The 25,837-nt window shown below is 45.3% G+C and overlaps 1 protein-coding gene across 2 annotated transcripts in view; it reads left to right on the top strand.

Annotated features, from left to right (window-relative positions):
* SEMA5A (semaphorin 5A) overlaps nt 1-25,837 on the top strand; it is a 159,040-nt gene that overhangs the window by 5,478 nt on the left and 127,725 nt on the right. Inside the window, exon 1 of one of the 2 annotated variants that reach the window (XM_081917740.1) lies at nt 12,617-12,745. The exons of the other annotated variant lie outside the window; for it this stretch is intronic. The gene's annotated coding sequence lies outside the window, so the exon portion shown is untranslated. Of the gene's footprint in view, nt 1-12,616; nt 12,746-25,837 lie in introns of those variants that run through there. 2 annotated transcript variants of the gene reach the window in all.

Raw genomic sequence — 25,837 nt, forward strand, 5'->3', positions numbered from 1 at the left:
TGCTACTGATGAGATGAGATCAAAACATTTGATGAGCAGGAATTAAATCCTGCCACCTTGGCTGAGCAAGCCTGTTCCATCATGGAAAAAGATGTGTGCAGCCAAGGCAGGATGCAACCCTGTGCTCCTGGCCATCTGCTGACGGCACCAGTGAATTGGACTTGCGATCTGAAGGTTCCCCACTCCCACTTCAGGCAACCATGGCAGAAGCATCCCAGAGGAGAAGCTCAAGACTTCCCGTGGAAAGGGGTGCCCAGAGACCAAGCCATGCACTGGCAGAGGTAGAAGACACAGTTTGGTCTGAGCTGAGTAGGATGAAGGGAGGTTGTAGGGATGGGCAGTGGAGCAAGCAGGCTGGAGGCAGCGCAAGGAGACAGTGAGCCAGATGGGCGAGGGACAAAGGTAGCCTGTTTCTCAGGCCAGAAAGCCATTTCCACGAGCTTTTATCTCCAAACCAACTTAGGGAGAGCCTGTGGCTTTTTGTGAATGATCCCATGCTGCAGTCTGGAGTGTAGCCTTATTTGCCCTCCATCTTTCATTCTGTATCAACGTCCGAGCAGTGCCTCTTCCGTCACAGAGGACAACCCCCATTCTGGAACTGCAGACCTCAGGATTTTCCAGGACCAACTCAGCAGGCAGCATCAGCCAATAGACCAGGAGGCTCCTGATTTGAGTCCTGGCAGGTCTTGAGAAAGTCTAACAGTTAAGCTGAATGTCTGATCAACATTATGAGCGCTTGTTGTATTGTCACATGAGCAAGGCATTAAAATATTTTACCGGTAATTGTTAACCGGTATTGTTAACACTCTCAAATGCCTCAGTATATGTATTTGTATTTATTTAATATGGCATTGGGCAAGATAAAGTCACAAACTAATTTAACAAATAATGATAATAAGATAAAAATACACTAGAGAGAATCAATTGGCTTTTTCTCTTCCATGCTACTCTCCTTTACATTCTCTTGTGAAATCGGCTATAAAACACAAGGCACATGGGTTTTGTCTTTTCCAATTTGTCTCTGCAAAGTATTGCTGACTTGAAAGAATGAGTGTTCTATCAGGCGTGCCAAAACATATTTCAAACTGACCTCTCTGTGACATATAGTTTTTGCCAGCTGTTCATGGTAGACTAGTTTTAAACATCTAGCCTGGAGCGTTGCAGGATTGACCAGCCAAGAACAGGTGGCAGTCTGCTCTTCTGAATCCCTCCAAAAATCTGAGGAATCTTGGAGCCCAAACAGGCCTTTGCAGGTAAAATTAGGTACTGAAGACACAGCCTTTCGCCAAGTTCCCCACCCTGCCTGATAAGCTCATTCTTGTGCCCCTCAGCAAACAGCCCTATACAGCTCTGGAAAGCTGCCCCAGGGAATCCTTGACTGCAGGAGCTGCTGATACACTCCCTGGGCCAATGGGCTTTTGCTGTTCTTGAAAAGCAAGTGGCGAAGGAAGGCCCAAATGCTCCAGGGAAACAGAAAAAAAGACATGCATTTGTTTAAAAATCTCCTCAATTGCCGCTGAAAATTAGTTCTTTGTAAAATTGGGTGTGAAGCTATGCAGGCAGATGGGGATTTCTGTACATTTGGGTCTCTCTTTGGTCAAAGGTTTTGTGGCTCTGTTGTAGGAAATGTATACTTTTTTGTGCATTCTGCAATTTCCAGTGGTCCATGTATCTTATAAATGCATGCCTTTCTCCTAATTGGCAATGTTAATTGCATCTTGATTATTGTGCCTTTATAGTTGTTTATGATTTATGTAAAGCTTTCTCACATTCACAGATCAATAAAAACCAAGAGTGTTCCTGGCTTGCAATCTAAAATACATAGCACAAAAGGAAAGGGGAGTGGCGGTGGAGAAAGAAAAAAAGAAACTTGGCAGCCAACTCTTCAAGTTACAGTTCTTATAATGACTAGCTAGGATGGGATAGTTCAGGAAGCTGCTGCTAGCTGACAGAGCAAAAGGCAGCTGGTCTCATGTTGTTTTTTCAAAAGTAATATACTGTAATATCTTAATTGTTTTATAATGACAGCTAGGAAAACCCCCACACCTTTTAAAAAAGAAAGGCAGACAAAAGGTTCTGGTAGCCTGAGGGAAGGGTGAATAAAATGTGGGGAAAGGAAATTAGTTCTGGATATGAGAAGAAAACTGGAGGGTAGCAGTGGGATCAGGTGGCTGCCATGGAGTGAGGGAGGCAATGGAGGAGTTTTGGTTCAGATGTGGCCCTTGAAGATTTCTTGTGGGCGGTTGCTCTGTCCCTTTATGCTCTTACTACTAAGACCATGCTCTTGATGCGTCTCAGCTGTGAACTTTGTTTACTTCAGCCGCTTTCAAACTGCTCTGGTAAACGCCAGGGCTGTTTGGAGACTGATCCACAGTGACTCCATTGGAGCAGGTCTTTGGGGCTGGGGTCCTGGCAGAACAAACAAGAGAGTTCTCAAAATGCAGCGGGGGTGGCTGACCACATTTTGAAGTCAGTGTGGTAATATGCATTCCCTCCTGTCATGAGACCATTGGTTCTGACTGTGCCATTGCTCATCTGCAAGGTTATGGATTGGAAGATCAGTAACTGTTATGTAGTGTAGTTTCACCCTGGGCCAACAGGGGGATACTGTATATAGTTTTTACTCAGGTCTGTAGATAGTTTTCACTCAGGTCCGCAGCAGTTATTTTAGGCGGGAACTCTGGGCTGTGGTTGTTACAATGTTGACAGCCGGCTGCCTATAAAAGCAGGCCGGCTGAGCTGTTTGCAGTCAGTTCTATTCCAGCTTACAAAATAAAGAGCTACTTGAAGAAATCGCTGTGCCGGCTGCTATGTCAACCCACAACTTAATACTGGCGACGAGGATGGGATGGATGGACATCAGAGCACAGCCAGATGCGGCCAGCCTCTGAACTGAGCTGAATCACTGAGCTGAATCACAGAGCGAAATCACTGAGCGAAATCACTGGGCAGAACCAATTCAGAGCTGACTGTTCTGGCTAGAGCACTGTGTTCCATCCATCGCCCTTCACGCCGGCATCGGAATCATGGCTTCACTTGTGCCTCTACTGCCGTTTGCGCCAGCCTCTGAATCATGGGACTCCTACCTCGCTCGGTTCGACTGCTACCTCCAAGCCAACGAGCTGACAGCAGTATCAAAGGATCGGAAGCGGGGCCTATTCCTCAGCCTCTGTGGGCCTGAGGTGTTTGAGACGGCCCGAGCATTGGTTGCGCCTGAAGCAGTCCAGGCAACACCATGGGACACGATCCAAGAGAAGCTCCGCAACTACTATGCACCAAAGCCGTCCAAGATTGCTGCCCGCCATGCGTTCTACCACCGGAACCAGGCAGAGGGGGAGTCAATCAACAACTACACCACCGCCCTGCGACAGGCTGCAATGCACTGTGAGTTCCGAGACTTAGACGATGCCCTGATGGATCGAATCGTCTGCGGGGTCCGGGACATCCATCTGCAACGGCGTCTCCTAGCCAAGCCAGACCTCACGCTACAGAAAGCCATTGAGGAGGCTGTGGCCTCAGAAGCTGCTGAACGCTCCGCCCAGGAGATCCGCAAGTCCAGCAGCCCGCGTCTTGCTAGGGAGCCAGTTCCGGTGCATCATGAAGAGGCCAGCAGTGATGAGGCATCCTCCAGTGAAGACGATGACGTGCACCAGACAAAGCGGGAAGTTCCAACAGAAGTCCAAGGGCCAACCGGAATGTGCCGGCTGCGGAGGCAACCATTCCCGTGCCAAGTGTCGATTCAGAGACGCCATCTGTAGGAAGTGTTCCAGAAGGGGCCACATCGCTAAGGTCTGCCGATCGGCTCTGTCTGACACCCCCCCTTCATCGACTCGCAAGTCCAAGTCTTCACTCCAGTCTGCCAAGGAAAGTTGTTTCGCTCTCACCAACTGCCGCTGCCCATCTGGAACCACAATTGGCCAAACCGACTCGCCTACGCGACGCAAGCTGAACGTCACGGTGCTCATTGAAGGAGCTCCATGTGACATGGAGATCGACACCGGGTCTGCCCTGTCCATCGTGTCATGGAGCACCATCAAAAGACTGGTACCCAGAGTGTCCAAGAGGCAACTCAACTCCCACCGCGTACACCTGAGAGACTACCAGGGAAACGACATTCCCGTGGTAGGCATTGGCTGGTTCCGGATCGCCTTCAAGGATTTTTCGGGCCTGCTCCGGTTGGTGGTGGTCGAAGGTCAGCGGCCAAGCCTCCTAGGGCTAGACTGGTTTGATGCCCTCGGCCTGGAAGTCACCGGCATCAACTGCATCTCTAACGCAGAGACTGAGGGTCTGGTCAAAGACTTTGCCGAGGTTTTTGACGGCACCTTGGGGCAATATACAGGTACGCCCATCTCCTTTAGCCTTGATCCACAAGTCGCCCCCATCAAGCTAAAGCCACGCCAGGTTCCCTTTGCTCTCAAGGCTAAGGTGGACGAACAACTGGACAAACTGATTGCCCAAGGAGTTTTGGAGCCGGTTGACCACGCCAAGTGGGAAACCCCCATCGTCACGCCTGTCAAGCCAGATGGGTCGGTGAGAATCTGCGCTGACTACAAGTGCACGATCAACAAGGCACTTCAACAGCACGCTTATCCGGTTCCTGTTGTCCAACACCTGCTGCATTCCCTGGGTGAGGGTAAGGTCTTCGCTAAGCTGGACCTTGCCCAAGCATATCAACAACTGCCAGTTGATGATGCCACTGCTGAAGCCCAGACGATCGTCACCCACCGGGGGGCATTCCGTTGCCGCCGGTTGCAGTTCGGGGTGAGTGTGGCTCCTGGAATCTTCCAAAGCCTTATGGAGCGTCTCCTGCAAGGGCTTCCGGGCGTGGTACCATATTTTGATGACGTCTTGGTGTCTGCAGACTCACACCAGCAGCTGTTCGAGCGCCTCCGTGCCGTGCTGACCAGGTTCCAAGAGGCCGGGCTCAAGGTAAAGAGGGAGAAGTGCCAGATCGCCGTTCCACAGGTAGAGTTCCTGGGCTATCTTATCGATGCCTCCGGCCTTCACCCAACCACATCCAAGATCCGCGCTATCCAGCAGGCCCCCACCCCAAAGAACAAAACGGAGTTGCAGGCATTCCTGGGGCTGCTGAACTTTTATAACATGTTCCTGCCCCACAAAGCCACAGTGGCTGAGCCTCTTCACCGACTCCTTAGCACTAAGACGCCTTGGGCCTGGGGTCATCGGGAGACGGCGGCCTTCAACGTGGTCAAGGCTCTCCTTTCTTCAGACAGTGTGCTGGTACAGTACAGTGAATCCAGGCCGCTGGTCCTTGCCTGCGACGCCTCACCTTTTGGCATCGGTGCTGTCCTTAGTCACCGTTTTCCAGATGGAAGAGAAGCACCGCTCGCCTACTTTTCCAGGACACTATCTCCGACGGAACGGAATTACAGCCAGCTCGACAAGGAGGCATTGGCACTTGTGGCTGGAGTGAAGAGGTTCCACTCCTGGGCCTCCTCGCCGGTGATCGTCCAACTCCACCGGTCCTCTCGCCACGCATGCTGCGATGGACTGTTTTCCTGGCTGCCTACCACTACCGGCTCATCCATCGCCCGGGGAAATCGATGGGCCATGCCGACGCCCTCAGCCGTTGCCCTCTTCCAGCATTTGTGGAAGACCCGGCTCCAGCTTCATCGCTCCTTCTGATTGAGGATCTTCCGGCAGCGCCTGTATCAGCTACCACTGTGGCCTCCGCGTCTGCCCAGGATCGCACCATCAGCCGGGTGCTCAACTGGGTGTGGAGGGGGTGGCCACAAGGGCCTTTTGCATCGGAGTTCCAGCCCTTCGCAACCAGACAACATGAACTCTCAGCTCATCGCGGCTGTCTGCTGTGGGGAGACCGCGTCGTGATTCCCCAGGGACTCCGTCAGCGCGTCCTGGAGGCTCTGCACGTTGGCCACCCGGGAATTGTCAAAATGAAGGCATTGGCTCGGTGTTACATCTGGTGGCCTAATATGGACGATGCCATCACTGCCTGGGTGTCCACCTGTCAAGCATGCCAAGAGTCGAGGCCTGCACCACCGGCAGCTAAGGGACACACCTGGGAGACGCCAAAGACACCCTGGTCGAGGGTGCACATCGATCTGGCTGGCCCCTTTCACGGCCGGACCTTTATGGTAGTGGTGGACGCCTATTCCAAATGGCTGGAGGTCGCCCTGATGCCCTCCACCACTACCGAAGCTGTCATCCGGGTGCTGCGAGGCCTGTTTGCAACGCATGGGTGTCCTGATGTCCTTGTCTCTGACAACGGACCGCAGTTCACGTCAGGCACCTTTGAGCGGTATCTTTTGGGACTGGGCATCCGCCATGCCCTAACGGCACCCTTTCATCCATCCAGCAACGGGCAAGCAGAAAGAATGGTGCGCTCGGCAAAAGAGGCACTGGCGCGCCTGGACCGGGGAGACTGGCATGAGCGGGTCGCCGAATACTTGTTCATGCAACACATCACCCCTCATGCGGCCACAGGGAGGAGTCCTGCTGAACTGCTTATGGGCCGCCGCCTCAGGTCACCGCTCGACCGGCTACACCCGGACTTTGCCGTGGCTGAACCCCCAGGCTGTGCCAACGCGCCACGGTCATTTGTCCCAGGAAACCAGGTCTTTGCCCGGAACTATGTGGGGGACATTCCTTGGGTGCCAGCCACAGTAGTGGGAGTCACTGGACCTCGCTCGTACCAGGTGGCACTCGAAGATGGACGCTTGTGGCGACGGCACATAGACCAGCTTAGGCGCAGGGTTGGGAACTTGGACACTACCGAGGTGCCCCCAACTGCGCTTGCAGCTCCAGAAGAGACACGTACAGATGGCGAGGCCCCACCTACACCTCCCTCGCAAACTGCCAGCGTGGAGCCGAACCAAGCCGCTTCAGAACAGACTCAGACCACTCCACTTGCGGAGGCTCCACCCACAGCAGCGGATCCAGGGGAGTTGGTTCCAACGCCACCTAGGGTCGCACCACAGCCTCAGCAAGAACTGTGTGGCCCTCCGGACTTGGCTACCAGTCCCCGGCGGTCTGGCAGAGTTTCCAAGTGCCCAACTTATTTAAAGGACTATGTTGTTGGACATGTATCACTGTTGGTCTAAGTATGGGAAATGTAACCGATATGCTTTTGTGCCTAATTGAACCATTACGCGTAGTGCTGTATATAAGGAAACCATTACGATTGTAACTAACACCTTATCTCGGTGGGGAGGGGTGTTATGTAGTGTAGTTTCACCCTGGGCCAACAGGGGGATACTGTATATAGTTTTTACTCAGGTCTGTAGATAGTTTTCACTCAGGTCCACAGCAGTTATTTTAGGCGGGAACTCTGGGCTGTGGTTGTTACAATGTTGACAGCCGGCTGCCTATAAAAGCAGGCCGGCTGAGCTGTTTGCAGTCAGTTCTATTCCAGCTTACAAAATAAAGAGCTACTTGAAGAAATCGCTGTGCCGGCTGCTATGTCAACCCACAACTTAATAGTAACAGCAGACAAATTTCCCGGGAAAATGGTTTGCTCACCAGTTTTCTTTCTCTAGGGTTTAGCTGCAGTTCAGAGAAGTGTGAGGTTTGCTCTCGGTTGGGGCATTCTCATTTCACACAGGGTGTTGGTTCTGCGAACTTCATTCAGGTGGTGCACAGCGTGTCTGGGGATTTGTAGCTGAAGATGGGGTGGCACATCCATTGCATCCAATATTCGTATTGATTTGAATTGTATTTTTATTGCTGCTTTTATTTCATGAATCGCGTTGCATTGATTGTAATGCAATAAAATACAATAGAGTTTCCTTGGCAGACATTTGCTCTCTACTGGCCTTTCCTCAACCTGGTGCCTCCAGCTTGGGCTGATGGGAGTTGTAGTTCAAAGCATCTGGAGGGGCAGCAGGATGAGGAAGGCTGATCTAGGCTGCCTCCAGGCCACCAACACTCAAGCAGGCAAGCGGACGGGGAGGGCAAATCTTGTTTGGACACCATTTTTTTGTGGGCAGAGATGAGTATGGATTTCTTCTTGTGGTTTCCTTGATCCCAGCCTCTGCATATAATAGTTGATGGAACTTTAGCGACAGAGTTGAAATGGGAATGATAATGCTTGTGGTTGAAATGTGATGAACTTGTGCACCATTCTTTTTTCTTTTTCTTTTTACTGTGGAATCTATCAATATGTTTCTTTTTTTAATGTGCTATACTCCCTTTTATTTCTGTTGCAAAATAATGTGTGCAAATAATGCAGGTGACATGTGGTTTTGTTTCTCAGGAGCACCCCTATCTGTGGTTATTTTTAGCCAAAGGTGCTGACTTCTGACAATGTTTTGCAGTGTACTCCTATCCCTAACACAGAAGTGGGCAACCTAATGCTGGATGTGGCCCTCCAGGCCCCCCTAACTGGCCCTCAGCAGTCTCCCCAGGCCATGCTCCCCCCCTCACCCTGAGTTTGTTTGGTTTCATTTCTTTGCTGGATGATGATGCTCCTTGCTTATCTGCCTGGAGGATGTGTGTAGAAACAAGGGTGGGATTTACCTTCATTGCCCCACCCTCTTTTGCCCTGGCCACACCCCTGGCAGGTAGTGCAGATGGGAATGAAAAAGGTTCCCCATCCATGCAAAAAACAGGTGTCTTCCTCCTCAAGGACCCAGTTGGTCTGGAACATGAGGCTTTCAGTAGGGCTTGTTCCATTTATAGACGTACTGCCTTTATCTTCCGAGGAGCTCAAGGGGGTCTGCATGGTTCTCCTCCTCCCCATTTCATCCTCGCAACAACCCTGTGAGGTCGGTCAGGCTGAGAGGTGGTGACTGCCCCGAGATTCCCCCGTGGGCTCCATGGCTGAGTGGGGATTCCAACGCTGCTCTCGCAGCTCCTCATCAGACACTTGGTTTTGGTGCTCAGGAGAAGCGAGGCGTGTGGACAGAGAGAAAAACCACTTTCCCCACATCCCCTCTCCCTGCTGTGTCCGGATAGTAATGTAAATAACACATTATGGGTGGAGAAGGTTTGTGGAGAGTGGAAGGGGAAATATTTCCTTGTTAATTTCCTCCCTCTTGAACGTTCCACATTTAATTTAGGGAAGGGTTCCTGCCCCACCCCAGCCTCCTTGCAGGTACCACTTCAGGACACTGATTATGAGCTGTTGGGGTATGAGGAATCCCTGCTCTCCATTTTCCTTCTTTCCCCCTTCAAAGTTATGCCAAATTTAGTGGGGTTTTTAAAGGAGACCTTCCTCTGGAAATGCCATATGGGGCATTTCACCCCCCCTAATGAAGCTGGGTTATGTGGCACCTAGGTAAGGCCAGAGGCAAAGCTCCAAACCTTGCCGGGAGTTCTAGTGCCAAGATTTTGGGGTTTGGATCCCAGCTCTGACATCCCAGCCAGATCCTGGAGATCATCCAGAGGAGAGCTGTTAGTCATCTTGAAGTTACAGAGGCCCAATTTGGCTCAGAAAGAAACCAGGCATTTATCACCACTGATCCCATGCTGTGGAACACTCTTCCAGCAGAGAAATGGCAGGCACTTCCCCTTTCGACTTTCAGGTGTCTCTGGAAGACTTTTTTAGGCCAAGAGGCCTTTGCAGCTGTTGCAGCCTGCTACTTGAATGATTATTTTCTACTGTTTTTATTGGCGCTTTATGTTTAACTGTGAACATGTATTGCTGCTGTGCAGCCAGTGTCGAAATTAGCCAGGCGCCAGGAGCGTTAGGCACCTGTGACCAAACAAAGATGCCTGGGCGCCAGGATGGCACCTGATATCTCCAGCATCTGGGGAATCATCAGATCTGGACTGTTTTCACACACTAATACCACATCCTGTAGAATTCTATCAGTTACATTTTTATAATAATAGGGGAAAGTGTGTACACAAATGTATAATTAGTTAAAATAACATACCAAAATGCATTTTAGCAGGCAAAAATGCATGCAAATTTTCATGCAAACTTTTTTAAAAATGGCAAATTGATGTGGAAATGTGACAAATTGAATTTGAGATTGGAGAAGTGATAATCTGCGAGAAACCCAAATGGATAGATTTGTCCAACTATTAGCTTGTCTGGGCAGGCGAGGTGGGAGCCACAGAGACTTGGGAGGTCACTCACTCATCCCAAGGGAACCAGGGCATAGATCAGGAGGCTCCCAGTTCAAGTCCTGGCCAATCCTAAAATGCTTCAAAACTGCTGCACCTATTTATTGGCAAGAGGTTACACCTTCTTTTGGAATTCTTTGGGCAGCCTCTGAAGGGAGGACGCCTGCCACAGTTCTGTTGCCCAGAGGTGAACTTGCCAATAATAGCATATTTCAAAATGAGAGGGCTGGATCCAGAACCAAGTGTTGTGACGTGGGGTTTGTGATTTCAGCTCTCTTGACATAATATGCTGGAGACAGTTCTCTAGTAACACTTCTTTATTAAAGCAAACAAGACTGAGACTGAGGAGGGGAAAGCTACATTTATAGGGACAGGGAACTAACTAGAAAGGATACATTTTGGAGGGAACAATATCAGGCAATCACAGTCCTGCCTTTTGGAGGAAACCAATAAGACAGAGGATCCAAATACAGCAGCTTAAATGAACCAATAGTAGCTGTACCCTCTGGAACCAAAAGGCAGTTACTTTACCCTAATGCAAATACAGACAATAATAATACAGATATAAAATCCTTTGACTAAATACACAACACCAGGTTTCTGAAATTTCACATAAATGTGCCAGTATTTGTCCCCCTAGTTGCTCCAGAAGAATAGTTAAAATTTAAACAGACATGAAATCAAGATAAGACCTATCCAGTACTGTGATAACATCAGCAGCTGTTAAAGTTATTGGGTTATTTTGTATTTAAGAAGAGACCCTGTCTGATGGTAGGCAAGCCAGTGCAGAAGATATCACTCTATATACAGAAATGTTCTTTGTGAAAGGACACAATAGAACAGAAGTATTCATTTTAATTGCAAAAATTACAGTGCTATCTGTTGTAAACACTGTTATCGGCTTATCAGTTTCCACAGTATTTTAAAGTCCTAATATTAACTGTGTAGGACTCAACATCTTTGTTTGCAAATGCATTCATGGGCTGGAGTTGTTCTGTTGAAAACTGGGGGCGTATAAAGACATACGCAGGGACAGCAGTCAGGTTGCTGTGGAGCTGCACTCAGTTTTGCTTTGGCCGAGCCCACAATGATTCCTGCAGGACTTGGCTTAGGGAAAAACCAGTGCAGCTGCTTTCCAACAGAAGGTAGCTTCGCTCAGCACAGATTGGAGTGTCTTTGTGACATCCAAACATTACCCAATTTTTTTTTTAAAGACCCCAAACAAATGTGTAATAAGATAAATTTGCAAGAAGTACCGGTATATATAAAAAGGTTGATGATGCGCAGAGTTAGAAACTCAGATATATAAGGAAGGGGCCAAATGGTTCCTTAAACCAAAGCAGAATGTCTAGTTGCCATTTTGGGGCAAGACGGCTCTAAAGTCTTATTTTTCAAATGATGCTCAGATTGATTATCAGTTAAACATCTGGCTAGTTCAGGGGACAACCTTGAGCTAGCTTAAAAACTTTGAAAACTTAAAGAAGAAAAGTGACTTTCCAGGGACAATTCTGGATGGCTTTGTTTGATTACATTTATGTTTCGCTTGCTTGGTTTTTCACTTCCGTTTTGTTATATTTGTGAGCTGCCTTGATCGTCTTATGGTGGAAATGTAAGATACAAATTCCACAAACAAACGTGTCACTTCACAGCAGAGGATGGTCTCTGGTTACACACAGTGCAATTTTTCTAGAGAGAGAGAAAAGAGGTTCCTAACTTGAAAAAGAGGCATTGCACATACCTTTGTAAACCAAGAAAACTTTAATAATAATATCTGATTGCAGGAAAAAGAAAAAGAAAAAGAGGTTCCGAAACTCACCATGAACGTTTCCCTTGGTCTCTTATAAAGACACTGGCGCCCACATGAGAAGTGCCAGAGCTGAGTTCCAGCTGGAAAAAGCCCTGGTTACGTGACTTTTCAGGGTAGAGTCTATTTTGGCATGGTTAAGGCTTGCCCACAAGTGGGGTGCTTCAACTTGTGCCCATGTAAGAGACTTCTTGGATTCTGAACATGCCTGGCCCAAATGGAAGAAAAATGAAAAGGCAGATGTGAGCTCCTAAAGTAGAAGTTGGTGTGCCTGGACTGCAGGCCCCTTTCGTTCTTGCAAATGCAGCCAGCTTTGAGGGGGTTTTGTGACCTTTCCCGTCAGCTTTAATATCTGTCAGTGACACCTATGTAACAATGGCAGGAGTTAAAGGCCGTCTTCGTGTCTGGTTGCTCATGCCAGGATCTCTATCAGCAAGGATTTGTCTTTTGTGCACACGCAGAGAGCTGATGGTCCCCTTTCTTTCAGAGAGGCTGACACTGACCTAATGCCCTGATCCTTCATAAACCAACAGGGAAGATATTTAGCCAGCGGACGCCTTGTCTGCATTGAAGTCAATGGAAGCAGGAATGTTAAGCAGCTGTGTAATTTTCTTTGTATGATTGGAATCTGATTAGACAAGTTGGAGTGGGAGAAAAAAACAAAGTTGCATTGAGAAGGCTAATTTATGCAGCCGAGGCTCACGCGCACACCAAGAGTTATGATCTCCATGGAATAGTGCTGTTGTTGCGACTCGCTTCTGTGGCGTTTTGGTGCCTGCGCTTTTGTCATTTCTAGACATGCGTAATGTTAGAAACAGCACAAACAGGGGACCCCAGAGGGAAGCGATCTCAATATTGCCTGCAGTGCAGAGAAAAGATATATTTCAGGCTGTGAGTATGCTTCGATTCTGCAAGTGTGTGTTTATGGGAGTGGGGGGAGAGAACGAAATGGAATGTGAAATTGGAAGCAGACTTTTGTCCAAAGCCATCCGTGTGTGTGTGGAAGGCAACTTCCACTCACAGGAGAGCTGTTTTACATAGATTCATAGAATTGTGGAGTTGGAAGAGACCCTGAGAGTTATCTCGTCCAATCCCCTGCAAAACGGGAATCTCGAAATGTTGTGCTACAACATTGCCTGAGAAAAATGGACCTTGATCCAAAGAGTTCTTCCACTTACAAACCTCTGAAATGGTTAGGGATGGGGATCTGCCTGAACCTGCATCTCCCAGGTTCCCCGTTCCATTTCAGAGGATCTCCTTCTGGTCCCACCAACACCCGATATAAGGCAAATGGGTCCCTAAGGAAAGTAGGGGAGCATCCTCCCCTGGCCCACGGAGAGGTAGACCTGCTCCCTAAGTCGCTTTTCCTCACTGCTCCTCCTCCTCCTCTTCTTCTTCTTCTTCTTCTTCTTCTTCTTCTTCTTCTTCTTCTTCTTCTTCTTCTTTGAGCAACGTGGTTTGAAACCAGAGCTTAAGGCACCAGATAGCTAAAAATACATAGCAATGATTCGGGGAATTCTGAGATCCATGTCCGGCTCTTTCAGGGTGGGCTTACACCACCACTCCTAGAGATGGAGAAAGTCTGTATGCCCCCCCCTGCCCCTGATTGGTAGATCCCAGAGATATAATGCAATGGCATCAGGGCTGCGTGAACAGTGTGCTGCCACCAATTTCACACCTACCACAGTTTTAAATACAGTTTTAAATGTGCTTAAATCAGGTTTGCAAGTTAGAGTTTGACACATTTGGGGAAGTTCTTTTCACATTTTAAACTCTTCTTCCTGTCTAGAAATGCCTCCTTGGTCTAAAGGCCTCTTGACGCAGCATTGCTCCCTTTCATGCCCTTTCTCCTCCATTTCCATGAGCATTTACAGCAAGCCCACTTTCTCTACTTTCCCTCTTCCTGGTCTCCACAGGGTGAAACTTTTAAGGTCAATTTCCCCAGTTCCTCATCTGTGTCATTCTTCATCAAAGCGTTAGCATGCGCATCAGTGCAGGCACCTGCCCTTTTGAAGAATGGTGCCAGCAGAGAGAGAGAGAGAGAGAGAGAGAGAGAGAGAGAGAGAGAGGATGTCAGAGAGGGTGAGAAACTACACTATTGAAATGGACAAAATTTTCTGCTTCACTTGACTATTTGTGTGTTTATGTAGAAGAGTTAAACGGGGAAGAGTTAAACATTGTCAGATTGAGACTTCTATCTCAGGCTCTTTGGGCCCCATGTTGGGCAAAAGATTCCTGTAAAAAATGATTTAAATCAAGTCTTACTGAGTAAATTTGATTAAAATCAAATTTGATTTAAATCAAATCCATCCTGCTAGATGAACTTTGGGGGTCCCTTCTAACTCTACAGTTTTATGATTCTCTGACGGCGTTGCCTAGAGTTCTAGCCTGAGGCAGCTGAACTGCCAAGGGAGGCAGGGAGGCGAGGGAGTGTCTTCACCTGCAGGAAGCAGAGTTGTGGTGGTGATGTTTGAAGAAGGAAAAAGCAACAATTCATAGTAACTGAAGTGGAGAAAAGTCCTCCTTATCGTGCTTGAAATTGCGTGTGCTCCTTTTGGTCTCTTGTTCCCCTCGGGTCTTTAAATGGCTTCCGGAGTTGAGGTTTCTTTGGTCTTGCTCCCTCATTGCAGGGCTGCACTAGAGTAAGTAGGTTGTTACATTATTCTGAATGCTATTGTGTTGCTTCAAGGGAAGAGATTTTCATCTCTTTAGGCTTTTGTGTAGCTTGATTGCAGTGCTGAAGGGCACTGGTGGCCAGCTGAGAATGACAGGTTGGAGGCTGGCAAAAATGGTTAAATAGTGTGAATGTAGCTAATAGAAGAGAGGGAATCTGTGATTTGTTCGCCTTAGGGCAACCCAGTGCTGTTTTGCAGATGAAGAGGGTTGTTTGGAGATACACCTGCTGAAGATACTGCTTTACAGTGCAGTTCTATGACTTCATTGGGGTTTACTTCCCGTGGAAGTGTGTCCAGAATGACGGAGCCTTGCCCTTAGTCTTGCACTGTGTCAGCCTGTTCCACATCTCTCCAGCTGGGAGAGAGGGGTCCTCAGGCGATGCTAAGGCCTTGACTGGCGGGGTTTGTGGGACCTCGATGGGGCCAGGTGTGCTCTGCTGTGCTGCAGCATAAGAGGCAATTGGAAAGTGTCTTCTATAGGCTTTCAGTTTCTTCATTGACTATTCTTTTTACTGCAGATGTCTTTGTGAAGACACACTGATTTTCCTTGTGTCAAAATATCATTAAGAACCTGATGATTAAGGGAGCAATTAGCACATCTTTTTCATGGAAGACGAATGTTAGAGATCCCTGTGGTGCTAAACTATCTGTGTTTATACTGAATCCATTCATTTCTTTAAAGAGCTTGTTGGTGTCAGGATTTAATTAACCACACGTGAATGAATTCCTGAGAGCCATTAATAAGCAGTGTAAAGCTGTTTTCTTGGGAGACGGCCGCTTCCATTTTATGACATTTACCTTTCTACACATATGATAAATGGGTTGCCCAGCACTGGCTTTTCTGCTGGCACTCTGAGGCCCAGGCAGGAGCCATCTTCTTCTGCATATGCCTCCCTGTGGCTACTTTGGCTTGATTTCTGGTTTCATCATGGCCATATATCTTTGATTTTTAGAACAAACCTGGTGGAATTAATTGACTCTGATTAATTTGGGAAGTTATTAATACTTTCATATTCAAAGAAGCTTGAGATATTGGAGAAACTGAGACTAAACATTGTGTCAAGTATCAAGAATTAAAAAGTGGATCATGGCTATATTTTGGCAAAATTACTTTGGATTATTATAGAATTAAAACTATATTGGAATACCTAAACTTATTTCTACTGGACATTGAAGCAACAACAAGTGGAACTAATTCCTTGGGGTTTTTTTTAAAATCAACTGGAATTGAGATAAACTCTACTGTTGGATTACATTATTTTATATACAGTCATACCTTGGGTTAAATATGCTTTAGGTTGAGCATTTTCAGGTTATGCTCCGCGGTGACCCGGAAGTAACAGAACGTGTTACTTCTGGGTTTCGCCACTCGCTCATGCGCAGATGCTCAAAATGATGTCACGCGCATGCGCGGAAGTGGAAAATTGTGGCATGCGCAGTCGTGGGTTGCATTCTACTCAGGATGCGAACAGGGCTCCGGAACGGATCCTGTTCGCATCCAGAGGCACCACTGTACCAAATAGCTCTGTGTGAAAAGACTGCTACTTACGCATCTCTTCCTCTTCTTGATTTATTCTCTCTACATATCATACTTTTATATTACTTTACTCCTTATATCTTAAAAATAAGACAAAGTATATATGTATGTAAGGTTTTTATTTCTTTTAAATTTTGATTTGTAAATCATTTATAGTACTCAGGCTAAGAACCTGGGGTTGGTAAAGGGGCTAGAACAAAGAGAAACTAGCAGAAAGCTGTACAGTATTTTTCCAGCCTCCATGGAAACACCTTGAGAAAGTGTTGATAAGGCCAAACAGCTTGGCACTTGGTGGTAGAGGCTATTTGTTTTGAAACTTACTGTTAAGGGATAATAGGAAATTGAAAGGAAGTGGTCAAGTTTGAGAAATTATTGGTGTAGAATTTAAGAGTAGGAATGGCAGCAAAGAAAGTCCTAACGCCAACACCAAGCAGAAAAGCCTACTTGCAAGAAGATCATAGAATCATAGAGTTGGAAGAGACCACAAGGGCCATCGAGTCCAACCCCCTGCCAAGCAGGAAACCCCATCAGAGCACTCCTGACATATGGTTGTCAAGCCTCTGCTTAAAGACCTCCAAAGAAGGAGACTCCACCACACTCCTTGGCAGCAAATTCCACTGTCAAACAGCTCTTACTGTCAGGAAGTTCTTCCTAATGTTTAGGTGGAATCTTCTTTCTTGTAGTTTGGATCCATTGCTCCGTGTCCGCTTCTCTGGAGCAGCAGAAAACAACCTTTCTCCCTCCTCTATGTGACATCCTTTTATATATTTGAACATGGCTATCATATCACCCCTTAACCTCCTCTTCTCCAGGCTAAACATGCCCAGCTCCCTTAGCCGTTCCTCATAAGGCATCGTTTCCAGGCCTTTGACCATTTTGGTTGCCCTCCTCTGGACACCTTCCAGTTTGTCAGTGTCCTTCTTGAACTGTGGTGCCCAGAACTGGACACAGTACTCCAGGTGAGGTCTGACCAGAGCAGAATACAGTGGCACTATTACTTCCCTTGATCTAGATGCTATACTCCTATTGATGCAGCCCAGAATTGCATTGGCTTTTTTAGCTGCCGCATCACACTGTTGGCTCATGTCAAGTTTGTGGTCAACCAAGACTCCTAGATCCTTTTCACATGTACTGCTCTCAAGCCAGGTGTCACCCATCTTGTATTTGTGCCTCTCATTTTTTTTGCCCAAGCGCAATACTTTACATTTCTCCCTGTTAAAATTCATCTTGTTTGTTTTGGTCCAGTTCTCTAATCTGTCAAGGTCGTTTTGAAGTGTGATCCTGTCCTCTGGGGTGTTAGCCACCCCTCCCAGTTTGGTGTCATCTGCAAATTTGATCAGGATGCCCTTGAGTCCATCATCCAAGTCGTTGATAAAGATGTTGAATAAGACCGGGCCCAAGACAGAACCCTGTGGCACCCCACTAGTCACTCTTAAAGGTATACACACATGTTTCTGTGCCAAATGTCCCCTAACACCCCCTCTCATTCAAACAGAAACAGTACTTTAAACATATACAGAACATATTTACACATCACGCACAACAATTCCTAATTTTGCCACTAGTTGTTTCTCAAAAGTTTTAACATGGTCCAAAAATGGTTTTTTCCCATAAAGCAAAAAATGAGGGGTATTGTTTATGGTAGAATGAAACAATCTGTTCTGTACATAGTTAGCACACAGAATTCCTTCCCCCCAAAACTTCCTGGATAAGCCAGAATCACATAGCATAGAATCTAGCATTGTTTGCAAAGACCTTATCTTGCGTTCTGCAACTGAATTTTCTTCAGGCGAAAAAGGACACGATTTATGGTGACTAATAGCACACTTTTTCAACCAGACCTGGAGGGCTTCAGACATGAACTTGCCTCCACGGTCACTCTGCAGTTGGGTAACTGTAGGGAAACTGCCTTTCTATATAGTTGGACCCAATTCTTAATCAGTTGACCAGTTTCACTTTTGTGTTTTAACAAGTATACCGGCTATAATCATCCACAAGAACCAAAAAAAACTTTGCTCCTCCTTCAGACTCTGCAAATGGCCCACAAAGGTCTGAGTGTACTAAAGCAAATGGCCTCTTGCTAATTCTAGTACTTTCAGGATAGGACCCCCGCTTACTTTTAGACTCCTTGCAGGTATTGCAGTCCAGAAAAACTGAGCATTTTTTCATTTTAATTCCCTTGCTTAATTCTGGCATTTTTGCAATACTGCGGAAATTGGCATGCCCCAAACGACGATGCCACAGATGCTGGCACTCATCATGCAAGGCTCTATTACAGGCTTTAACACATGCCCCAGACTCACTTACTAGCTGGTCTTTCAAAACAAACAAACCATTTTTTAGTGACGCTGTAACCACTTTGCCAGCTTTCTCTATTTTACAGCCTGAACCAGAGAAGGTTACTTTAAATCCCTGCTTAATAAGACTTGTAACTAAAAGCAAATTATTTTCTAAACTCTACAAGAGACACACGTGGCAAGAGGACACAAAAAAATATTGATTAACAAAAGACTGGGAAATGAATTTATATCTTCAGACAAGGAGAAAAAAAGAGGAGTGGTTATATATATAAAAAATAAAATCGAAGCCCAACAAATCTTTAAAGATGAAGAAGGAAGGATAATTGCGGTTCAAATCAAATGGCAAGGAGAAAATCTGATTATAGTCGGGATCTAGGCACCAAATGGCAATAAGACTGAATTCTACAAAATTTTAGAAGAAAAACTATTTGAATATATGGATCAGAAAATTATAATAATGGGTGATATGAATGGAGTGGTTTCATTGGAAATGAATAGACTCAGAGAGGGAACAAGTAAAGAAGGGAAACTACCTTCTCAATGATAAAAAACTGTAATTTGATAGATATTTGGCGACTTAGACACCCATTGGACAAACAATTCACTTATTACTCCGAACCGAACCAGTCAATGTCAAGGATTGATCAGATTTGGATCTCGAGTGAACTGACTCCAAGAACCCAACAAATAGAAATTCAACCGAAAGTGATTTCCGATCATAGTCCAATAAAATTTGAATTAAAAGGTTTTGAGGAAAGAACTTTCAGATGGAGAATGAAAGATTATCTCTTGGACGACCAGAAAATTGTTGAAAAAGCGCAAAAGAGGTTAGCAGAATACTTTGTTGACAACTGCAACAAGGGTACAAAGATAAAAGTGGTCTGGGATGCAAGCAAGGCAGTGATGAGAGGATTCTTAATTCAGCAGAATACAATCAAGAATAAAAACAGAGAAAAAGGTAAAAAAAAATTTTTGAAGCAGATAATGGACAATGAACAAAAATTAATCAAGAAACCAAACAATCCGAAAATAAAAGAAAATATCAAAGCTTTACAAACTCAGTTTGCAATTATAATAAATAGAGAAGTGGAATGGAATATTAAAAAACTGAGACAAAGAAACTTCTGTTTCAGTGTATCTGAAGAAGTGTGCATGCACACGAAAGCTCATACCAAGAACTGACTTAGTTGGTCTTTAAGGTGCTACTGGGAGGAATTTTTTTTGTAAAGAAACTTCGAGTTTGCGAATAAATCAGGAAAATGGCTTGCATGGCAAATCAAAAAAAGAAAGGAACAGAATACAATAAACAAAATTACAGTGGAAGGAGAAGAGATAAGCAATCTGAAGGAAATTAGAAAGGGATTCTTGGACTACTACAGAAGATTATATAAAAATAGAGAAAGAAACAATTTGAGGAAAATAGAGAGATTTTTGAAGGAGAAAAAGGTGCAGAAGATCCCGACAGATAAAAAAGAACAATTGAATACCTCAATTGAAATAGAAGAGATAAAAGAAGCAATAAAAGATTTAAACAGGGGAAAGGCTCCAGGGCCAGGTGGATTCACCGCAAGCTACTATAAAGAAATGAAATCTATTTTGATGACGCCATTGAAGGAAGTGATGAACAACATCTTAAGAGAAAGAGAAATTCCGGAAACATGGAAAGAGGCATATATTACATTTATTCCAAAACAGGATTCAGATATAACTCAAGTTAAAAATTACAGGCCGATCTCATTGCTAAACACAGATTATAAAATATTTGCAGGAATCCTTGCGAAAAGGTTAAAAAATATACTATTGGAAATCATCCATAAGGATCAGGCGGGTTTTCTTCCAGGCAGGCAGATGAAAACCCAATTTGAAAAAGTCAAATTGATTATAAACAGTGTAGTCACAGAAGAAATAAAGATACTAAAAGGAACAAGACAGGGATGCCCACTTTCGCCACTATTTTTATAACGGTGTTAGAAGTCCTTTTAAACTTGATTAGACAAAATAAGAAAATAAAAGGAGTGACAATTGGCCAAAATGAATATAAGATTAAAGCGTTTGCAGACGATTTGGTAATAACGATTGAAGAGCCAACAAGTACAGTAAAAGAAGTACAGTGGTGCCCCGCAAGACGAACGCCTCGCAAGACGAAAAACCCGCTAAACGAAAGGATTTTCCGTTTTGGAGGCGCTTCGTAAAACGAATTCCCCTATGGGGTTGCTTCGCAAGACGAAAAAAATCTTGCATCCCCCTGCGGGTTTTTTTCGCTTTTTTCTTCCTTTTTTTAAGCCACTAAGCCGCTTATCAGCTGTTCCGCTGATAAGCCGCTTAACAGCTGATCGCTGGAAGCCGCTTGACAGCTGTAGCGCTAATCCGCTAAGCTGTCAATGGGCTTGCTTTGCAAGACGAAAAAACCGCTATACGAAGAGCCTCACGGAACGGATTAATTTCGTCTTGCGAGGCACCACTGTATTGGAGGAAATTAAACAGTTTGGAGGAATGGCAGGTTTTAGACTAAATAAGAAAACGAAAATGATTGCGAAGAATATGGATCAAAGTGTAATTGAAATAATGCAACAGCAAATACAGAATAGAGGTGGTTAAAAAGGTGAAATATCTGGGAATATGGGTAACTCCTAAAAATATAGATCTATACAAGAATAATTACGAGCCAGTATGGAATGGAATAAGAAAGGACCTGGAGGTGTGGGGAAGAATGAAACTGTCATTTTGGGGCAGGATTTCTACAATCAAGATGAATGTGCTACCAAAAATGTTATTTCTATTCCAGACTATCCCCATAATTAAGGGGAATAGGATTTTCAAAGAGTGGCAAAGAGTGATCTCAAGATATATTTGGCAGGGCAAAAAGCCAAGAATTCAATTTAAGTTATTAACAGATACGAGAGAAAGAGGAGGCTTTGCCCTGTCTGACTTGAAATTATATTATGAGGCATCATGCCTTTGCTGGTTGAAAGATTGGATAAAACTAGAAAATAAGGAATTACTTGACTTAGAGGGGTTTGACAACAGATTTGGATGGCACGCGTATTTATGGTATGAGAAAAAGAAAATCCATAAAGGTTTTGAGAACCACATCTTCCGAGGTCCTCTAATTGAAGTATAAAAACCTATTAGAACCTAGAGTACCACACTGCTTATCTCCTTTAGAAGTTATGAGTGTAAAGAAAATTAATATGAGAGGCAATTGGATCATATATGGTCAACTGTTATTTAAAGAAGGAGGAAAATGGAAAATGAAACCATATGAACAGGTTAAAGAATATGTATATGACTGGTTGCATTATTTTCAAATAAATGAAATGTTTAGGAAAGATAGTAAAGAATGTGGCTATGCTGACAAGGATTCTAAATTTCAGATTGAAATAATAGATAATGATGTTAAAATTTTATCTAAAATGTATAAGCTGTTGTTAGAATGGAATTTAAAGGATGAGGAAGTTAAGTCGGTAATGATTCACTGGGCCAGAGACTTTGGCTATAACATACAATTTGAGGATTGGGAAAAACTATGAAAAGAAAACTTAAAATTTACAGCATGTATGACGTTAAAAGAAAATGTTATGAAAATGTTTTACAGATGGTATATAACACCGGCAAAATTAGCGAAAATGTATAAGACATGTAATAAGTGTTCGAAATGTAAAGATAAAGAAGGTTCTTTTTACCATATGTTTCCAACATTATCTCCAACATGTGATGGCGGCGCGCATAGACGCTGCGGCTCAGTGCTCTCCCTTTGTTTTTCAGCGTTTTGTTTTGTTTTTATTATTTTTACTTGTTCTGAGTATGTCTGGCCGGGCAAGAAAGATTTACAGCAGGCAGGAACTTCTGAAGGTCGGGTTACAGTGTGAACAAGCTGTAAGAGCTGATTATTTTCGCCCAGATAACGTTCCTGTGGGAGTAGCCAGGCCACCGGGCTCTCCATGGATTACTATGCCTCCAGGGAGGAGGCGAAGGCGGCGTAGAGACAGGAGGCAAAGGCGGGGTTGTTGGGCCGGCGTCCTGGTAAGATTGCAGAGGAGTCCATCTAAACCACCACTCCCTAGCATATTCCTTGCTAATGTGAGATCTCTTGCCAACAAGATGGATGAATTGAGGCTGCAGGCAGCAAAGAACAGCCTTGTAAAAGATTGCTGCGTTTTATTTGTCATTGAGACATGGCTTCAACCGTCCATACCAGACACAGCTATTCAGTTGGAAGGCTGTGCGGTACATCGTCATGACCGAGGCATGGACTTCGGAAAAACCAAAGGAGGGGGGCTGTGTGTATATGTGAACAAATGCTGGTCCAATAATTCTAAGACTGTGGGCAGCCACTGTTCACCGGATTTGGAATATGTGGCTGTTAAATGTAGACCAGCCTATCTCCCTAGGGAGTTCACAGCTGTTATGCTAACTGGTGTGTACGTGCCACCAGATGCCAATGCCAACTTGGCTTTGGGATGCCTGCAGAGCCTTATCAGCAGCCAGCAAGACAAGTATCCTGAAGCTGTGCACATCATTGCGGGAGACTTCAACCATGTTGAACTTAAAACAGTGCTCCCAATGCTCTATCAGCATGTGAAATGTCCCACAAGAGGGGACAAGACACTGGATAAAGTTTATTCGAATGTAAATCACGGCTATAGGGCTTTACAGCTGCCACATTTGGGCCAGTCCGACCATATGTCTCTGTTCCTGGTACCAGCATATATTCCACTCAGGAAACGGGCTCCCACAATATCAAGGACTGTTAAAATATGGCCTGAAGGTGCTATTCACCAGCTGCAGGACTGTTTTGAGAGAACCAATTGGGATATTTTCGATCGTTCAGACCTGGAGGAGCACACGGCGGCAGTTCTGTGCTATATCAATCACTGCACAGACACTGTCACAGTAAATAAATCCATCCGGTTTTACCCCAATCAGAAACCCTGGATGAATAGAGAGGTCCAGTGCCTGTTGCGGGAAAGGAACAGGGCTTTCAGGTCGGGCGAGGTGCAGCTTTACAGTGTGGCAAGAGCAAACTTGAAGAGGGGTATTCGACGGGCAAAACTGGATTATAGGCAGAGGATTGAGGATAATTTAAGGAGCAACAACACAAGACAGATGTGGCAGGGGATTCAGCATATTACCAACTACAAACCTAACCTTGGTGCTGTCGACGGTGACCCTTTGCTGGCGGAGGAGCTTAACCTCTTCTTTGCTCGCTTCGAGAAGGAGCCACCTGAGACGCCGGTATTACAGCCACCAGCCCATAGGGGCCCCTCATTCACTGTAGAGGAGCATGAGGTGAGACAGGTATTGAGGATGGTGAATCCGAGGAAGGCTGCTGGACCTGATGGCATCACTGGAAAGGTGTTGAAGGGCTGTGCGGATCAGCTGGCGAGGGTCTTTACTAAGATCTTCAACAAGTCCTTACACCAGTCTATTGTCCCACCCTGCTTGAAGTCGTCAACTATTGTTCCTCTGCCCAAAAAATCCACAATCAGTAGTTTGAACGACTACAGACCAGTTGCACTGACTCCAATCATCATGAAGTGTTTTGAGAAACTGGTGCGCCGTCACATTATTTCCTGTCTTCCATCAACTTTTGACAACTACCAGTTTGCATACAGGGCAAATAGATCCACGGAAGACGCTATCACCACCACTCTCCATGCTGCTCTGTCCCATCTGGAGCAGCCGGGGAGTTATGTGAGGCTGCTGTTTGTGGATTGTAGCTCTGCTTTTAACACTATCCTCCCCCATAGACTGGTGTCCAAGCTAGAGGCGATTGGACTCTCCAACTCCACCTGTCTCTGGGTTTTGGATTTTTTGTCAGAACGTTCTCAGAGGGTTAGAGTAGGGTCACATATGTCCACAGCCCTTAGCCTTAACACCGGCTCACCACAGGGTTGTGTGTTGAGTCCCCTGCTCTATACTCTCTACACGTATGACTGTACAGCCATCTATTCCAGCAACAAAATCATCAAGTTTGCTGATGACACTACGGTGGTGGGGCTCATTTCAGGAGGGGATGAGTCCGCCTATCGGGACTAGGTGGAGCGGCTTTGTGTTTGGTGTGGAGAGAACAATCTGGCTCTTAATACGGCTAAGACCAAGGAATTGGTGGTGGATTACAGGAAAAAAAAGGCGGACATTCAGCCCTTGTATATCAACGGGGAACGGGTGGAGAGGGTGGCGGAATTCAGGTTTTGGGGAGTGACTATCGATCAGGGCATGACTTGGAGCGCAAATACCACTGCTCTGGTGAAGAAGGCCCAGCAGAGAATTTATTTCCTCAGACTTTTAAAGAAGAACAATCTGAGTGAGAGACTGCTGGTGTCCTTCTACCGAGGCTCCATAGAGAGCATTCTCACATACTGTATTTGTGCTTGGTTCTCCAGTTGTACAGCTAGGGAGAGGAAGGTGCTCCAGAAGGTCATAACCACAGCCCAAAGGATTATTGGTCATCCTCTCCCATCTTTGGAAGAACTGTACGGTTCCCGTTGTCTTAGGAAAGCAAACAACATCCTGCAGGATTCATCTCACCCGGGATACAGTCTGTTTGCACTACTGCCTTCTGGCAGGAGATATAGAAACATCAAGTCAAGGACAAATAGACTGAAAAATAGTTTCTACCCAAGAGCTGTGGCCTTTTTGAATGCTGTAACTCGATAGTGTGACCTGGGAGTTTGATGGGTGTGGGTGTAGGTGCGGCTGGAATGTGGTTTGTTTGGTTGTTGTTGTTGTTTTGTTTTTGTTGTTTTTAAGGGATGGCATCCAATTTCGTTGCACTTGTGAAATGTTGCACTTGTGTAATGACAATAAAGAATCTATCTATCTATCTATCTATCATATGTGGTGGGAATGTAAGCAAGTGAAAGACTTCTGGGAAAGGATATATAATGAATTGAAGAAGATTTTAAAATATACATTTATAAAGAAACCAGAGGTCTTTCTGTTAGGAATATTAGGAAATGAGATAAAAAGAAAGGACTGTAATTTTTTTCAATATGCAGTGACAGCGGCAAGAGTGCTACTGACCCAAAAATGGAAACAACAGGAAATAGCGACAGTGGAAGACTGGAGAATGAAGCTGCTAGACTATGCGGAGTTGGACAAATTGACAGGGAAGATTAGATATTTAAGAGACCAAAAGTTCATCGAGGACTGGGGGAAATTTGTGGAATATCTGGAAAGTATAAGTGAGGGACAGATAATGCAAGAGGGATTTAAAGAAGCACTGTGAAAAATTGAGAAGTATTGTAAAGGGAATGGAAAAGAAAGATATAAATAATGTCAATATAAACCTAAGGAATGCGTAATTTAAACAATGACTATGGATGATTTACGGAAAAGCTGAAGGAAGTCCAGAAAAGGAATAATTTGTGAAAAATTGGATGTGAAATTAATATGTGTTTTTGTTTTTGTTGTAAATTAATAAAAATCATTAAAAATTTTTTTCTAAGCTTGGTACACATAAAACATT

The sequence above is a fragment of the Podarcis melisellensis genome (assembly GCF_964234715.1).
Source record: "Podarcis melisellensis genome assembly, chromosome: 7".
Classification (NCBI taxonomy): Eukaryota; Metazoa; Chordata; class Lepidosauria; order Squamata; family Lacertidae; genus Podarcis; species Podarcis melisellensis.